General features: G+C 34.7%; 1 long non-coding RNA gene across 1 annotated transcript; it reads left to right on the forward strand.

The window, feature by feature from the left end:
• Nucleotides 1-1,914: 1,914 nt before the first annotated feature.
• Nucleotides 1,915-5,167, forward strand: LOC129059079 (uncharacterized). Its single transcript, XR_008524766.2, has 3 exons — nt 1,915-2,002; nt 3,982-4,070; nt 5,056-5,167. It is a non-coding gene; the product is annotated as an uncharacterized LOC129059079 (long non-coding RNA).
• The last annotated feature ends 429 nt before the right edge of the window (nt 5,168-5,596 follow it).

The raw sequence follows: 5,596 nt of genomic DNA on the forward strand, positions 1-5,596 counted from the left end.
TTTAAAAGTTCACTTTCAACACTGTCCAGATAAGATGTGCCATCCTGTATGTCCAATACGGCAAGTGTTAAATGTGTGTGTGTATGTGTGTGTGTGTGTGCACGTGCACAGGTATGTTGGTCACAAATTTGCAAGTTTCAAGTGACAGAAATCTACTCAAGCTACAGGACGAAAGGGGCATTTATCCTCATATAACTGGTTGGAGAAGGAGGGTTGTCCAAGGAGTGAACCTTACTTAGGCTGGGTTTAGGGATTCAAATCGTGTCATGAGGATATTCCTCTCCCTTTCTTTAGTTATTTCTTATGCTTTCCACAGAGTTGGCTTCATTCCCAGGCAATCTCTTCCCATGTTGTGGCAAAGACGCCAGGCCAGTAGCAGACAGTGCTAGGTTCAGGTTTCCAATATTCTTACACCAACTCTCCCAGTGAAAAGAAAGAAAAGAAGCCACTTTTTCAACCATTCAAATGAAATTCCAGGGAGGATTCTGTTGCCTTGGTATCCCTACACCTCTTATACCAACATGGCCAAAGAGATGGGGGTCTCTGATAGCTAGAGACTGGCTCATCTGACTACCCTGAGTTGAATTTCTCACAAGGAAGAACTGTTCAGTTAGCAGAAGGAAAGTGAAAGAAAGTGTAATGGGAAGCCAGAAATTTTATCTTGCTTAGAAGATAAAGGGTATGCATATGAAGGTAAATATTTGAAATAGGAATTTTGGGCTAATATGGAAGGACATGTCTTCATTAGAGTTTAATATGAGCAAACAAATAACATACCCAATTATTTCCGCAGAAAATCACTCTGTACACTGAGTTTGAAGGTCCTCATTCTTGTAGGTTTTGCATATAATCACACTCTGTTTATTTCCCCTGAAGTTAATTGAAACAGAAATGTACATCATCGTTATGACACCTGCAAGTAGTTTCTATAATACACATTATTGATGAAATTTTCTAAAGCTGCTTTTATATCTTAAAGCTGCATGCAAAGATGACTCTGACAACAATGGAAATAAAAATCACTTTAAAGCAATCTCATGTGGTCACATCTATTGTTTTGTTATAATGGGATTCTGTTAATATCAATATATTTCTGAAAATCTCAGTTCCCATGATCAAAAGAAAATAGAAGAGAACTATAGTCCCCTAGTAGCTAATTAGCACATAAAAAATTGTATTTGAGAACAGAAGGAGAGAAAGGGATGTGCTATTTTCTTACCATTTCAATTCCTTTGAGTTCTGCAAACCTGGGTATTAGACACATAACTAGATTAACATCAATTTGTACCACTCTGATTTTTAATGTTTCTGTAAAATTTATTAATAAAAATATTATTTTACATATACATATTCTTAATATGGTACACTGTTTATATATGTGTATACACACACGTGTGTATGTGCACACACACACATATGTTTGGATGCACATGTTGAATGCTATCACACATTCTCAGCCCAGGAGAGCTAGTGCAGCAGGCCAACTGCATCCTTTAGGCCAGTAAGCATTTGTATACTGTGCTGCAAATGTTCTCAGCCAAATAGCACTGTCTGGACACCAAGCAGAGAGAATTCTCTGATGCATTATTTTTTCACTGCCACTCTCTGTCACTTATTTTGTTCTTTGAAAAATGTCCCTGATCTCAATTGCCCATACGTAAGGAAATAAAATAAAATGTAAAATTGATAGTGCAGTTCTGTCCAAAGATGCAAAAGAAAGGTTTGACTGAGGCTTAAGGTAACTTGAAAGAGATAATTTAGTCTACTCAGGATAAAAGGTAGTGATCAATTAGTGATTGATGGAAGTCATTTGGCATTATAAAGGAAATCATAAGCATCATTATAAATTGGTGAATAGAAGAACAATTATTTGCAAAGTATAAGAAAGAAATGACAGAGGTATGTTGTGATTTCAGAGTATTTGGAGAGCATAAAAATGATATTTCTAAAACCTAGACGATACCACCATGAGAAAACGAGTGATGCTGTAGCATTGAATCAGGTACTGCTGAGAAATTATCCTCCTTATCAGCCCCAAACAGTTTATTCCTATTTAATTAGATGAAATTGCTCTTCAGAGTTTCAAGAATGAAAGAATAAGGGAAATCAAGAAATGATTATTTCTATATGCCAGAATATAAAACTACAATTTGAAATGTATTTTCTTGCTATAGCATAACATATTTAATGCTTTATATAATTACTAAGTGTATAAATAATTTTTGTGAACCACTTGATCTTTTCAAAACATTAAAGCAGAATTTCTTTTACAAAGATGCTGTTTGTAATGCATTGTTAAAAATGAGAATTTGCCTCATTTTTCTTTTTCTTTTTAAAGTAGATTTGCCTAATTATTCTTTTCTTTTTAAAGTAGACCCATTAGAGAAGCTCTGCTGAAAGCAAAGTAAACCTATATATGACCTTTTTAATAATAGTATTAATTATAGTCACACTCTGTCTTGATTTAATGCAATGCCAGAAATTCTTTCCAGTGGCAGCAAAAGAGAAAACAAAACCAGAAACGCTTAGTTGGAGGAAACTCTTAGTTTCCTTTTCCTACTTCCAATTTGTATGGAAAGGAAGTATCACTGTATTGTAATTTTATTATTTATACTTAAACACAACCGAAAGTTCTAATTATTATTTATCTTAGTGATTCATGAAATTATATTGGAAGAGTTCCTATAATATGTACAGAATATTCCCAAGCTGTGCAAAATAATTACCATTGATGAAAGAGCCACAGTGAAACGGTATTTCACAAGTGTTTGGAGTTATCCTCACCAGGGGCAGGCTGTGGATCATTGGCATTAACTAATGATGACCTGAGATCAAAGACAGAGCCCTATGGAACTCCAGCTTTCAAGGTAGCATAATAAGTCTGAAATGTCGAATGAAATCTTCTACAAATGAAGTTTGAAGTACAATAATGGCCCATCAAAACTGTCAAGCTAGCTCTCCAACTGATAGACACACACAAACACACACACATGTACACACATGAACACCCCACGTGATTGATGATTTAAAAGCTCTAGACTAGGAAAGTGAAATAGTTGCAGACAAATGACCAAAAGCAAATGTTTAAGTCCAGTTACAAAAAAGCAAATGTAACCAAGTCTGTCATGCACTGCAGCATACCTCGTGCCATGCCAAGAATACACAAAATGACCTTTCCAGAAAAGAAAACAAAATATAAAACAAAAGCAAGATTGATGAACAAAATCCTGCACTACCTCTAAACAGCAGTGTTAATCAAGCAACTATAATTGTCCTGTTAACTTATATCAGCTTGCTTCTAAAGCTCTAAATTCTTAGTCTTTAGAGTAGACCATGCTACTATTGAATGTGTAAAAGCACAAAGGTACAAATTTGGCATCCAGCAGAAAACAACAAGTTGTAAGAGCACACAAAGCTTCTGTGATGGCAAATCACTGATTATGTAAAATTAATTAGTATAATTCTGATCAGAACAATTATTTCTCTGTAACAGTTTGTTGGAATTAATAATAATAGGACAAAAAATTCTTAACGCGTGTCTTCAACTGTTACTGCAAGCATTAAAAATAGAGCTGTGAAATCTTCGTGAAGCCTGTGAGTTGAGCACACACTGCTTCACTTCTGAGAGAGAGAGAAGGCAAAAAGACAAGCTTATGGAAGATATTTAATTAAAGTCAGAAAGAACATTAAAATAGAAAAATTAGCTCAGTGAAAAGTATCTTTTCATTTCCACTAAATCAGGAACAATTTAAAGATTGCAATGGAAACTGGAAGTAAAAGAAAAAAAAAGCCCTCTTTAATTGGTTTGGAATTTTTTATTGTACTTCTCGAGTTCTGACTGGGTACACTATTTAACCTACTTGTTTTAATTATTCATTTATTTGTTCTTTTATTCATGTAGTTATTCATTTATTGATTGACATATTCTCTTATCCATTCATTCATCTATTCATTTATGTAACATTCTCTGCTATTCGTTAGGTACCGCGCTATACGTTGAACATGCAAAATGTATATGGCATGATATCTGCTCTTGAAGTACTTAAAGTGACAGACAAGCATGTAAATCAGTATGTATAGTAAAATATGGTGCCATTTAATATGCTAAAGTGGGGTACAGAAGTATTTAAATCTACCTGTGCTAGTGTGGTAGATACGCTCAAGGAAGCTTTTAGGAAGAGATGTTATTTGAGCTATTCTTTATGATGACTTAAAATTTACCAGGAATCTACAACATATATACTTAAACAGGAAGAATATTTCAAGAAACATTGACATTTGCAGATAATTAGAAATGACAAACTTGAGGCTTATTTTCTATTATGTTTCACATAATTACATATTTCAAGTAATAGGTAGTCAGCTTTATGTGTAATGAACAAGTGGAACAGCAAATGGAATAATAATTCTTAGGGAAACAGTTATTATATTTAAAATTATGTCAGTCTTGACCACAAGGCCAAAACTATGAATGAGGTAGGTTACTAAAAGGGCACTAAGCTTCCCTTCATAGTTATTTAATAATTACTAAGCAGAATGTGTTAAATGAGAGGGTCATAGTCTCTGGCTTATTAATACAACCATGATAGGTTTATTTCTTGTAAGTATGCTCGGCACACTCAACTGGGGCCATAACTTTGACTGGAAGTCCTGAGAAGAGGGCTTTCTGCCAGAGGAAATTTTGGAAGTTAACGGTGACCTATGAGATGTCTCTATGTGGTAATAATGGGGATAGAATGAAATTGAATACATAGGAGAAATGTTTCTGTTAAAGACAGAAAAATTACGCAAAATTCAGAGGCACTGGGAAAATGTTAAATTAGACACTTGATCATTACTCTTCAGACTTAATACAGAGAAGGATCTTAAGGGCTTAAAATATTTTATTTTTCTGGTTCATCGAGTACTTTTACTTATTATTGTCATTATTATTATTATTATTATTGGAGTGGCAGTAATAGTAGTAGTACCCAGTAGAGGCTTAACCAATAGATACATTTTATTGCTGAACTACATTATTATTAACATATTATTTGGTTTACATTGTTATTTAAGGGCATTTTGCAAATGTCATCTCAAGAAAAAGAAGTGAAGGATAGACTGGAGGTAAAACCGGAAAGGATGAAAAACCAAACAAGGCTGGGTTATTAAATTGTTTACTCTAACAAACAATATTGCTTGCTCTTTTGGCACCTTGTGAGAAGCCTTAGGAAATGTGCCTCAGAACTTTTGACTCAGGGAGAGAAAAGGTGGAAATGTTTATTTATTTGGTCCTTATTGTTCATTATTCAATAATGGCATTGCACATTTTTGGTTGGGGTACATGTGTGAGCACAAAGTGGGTTCCCATGGGCATCTCATACTATAATCCATAGGATCCCAGGAGCGAAGAGTAACACAGGTGGTGCAGGCCTGAGTCAAGGCTGAGGGCACCTGGGCAGAATGGTTGAAGCCTATGCAGGACTGATGATGACAATAATAGCTGGAGCGGCCAACAAACATCTGAAAAAATACTCATCATCCCTAGTCATCAGAGAAATGCAAATCAAAACCACAATAAAATCTCATCTCACACCACTCGGAATGGCTATTATTA

This window comes from Pongo abelii, chromosome 3 (assembly GCF_028885655.2).
Source record: "Pongo abelii isolate AG06213 chromosome 3, NHGRI_mPonAbe1-v2.0_pri, whole genome shotgun sequence".
Classification (NCBI taxonomy): Eukaryota; Metazoa; Chordata; class Mammalia; order Primates; family Hominidae; genus Pongo; species Pongo abelii.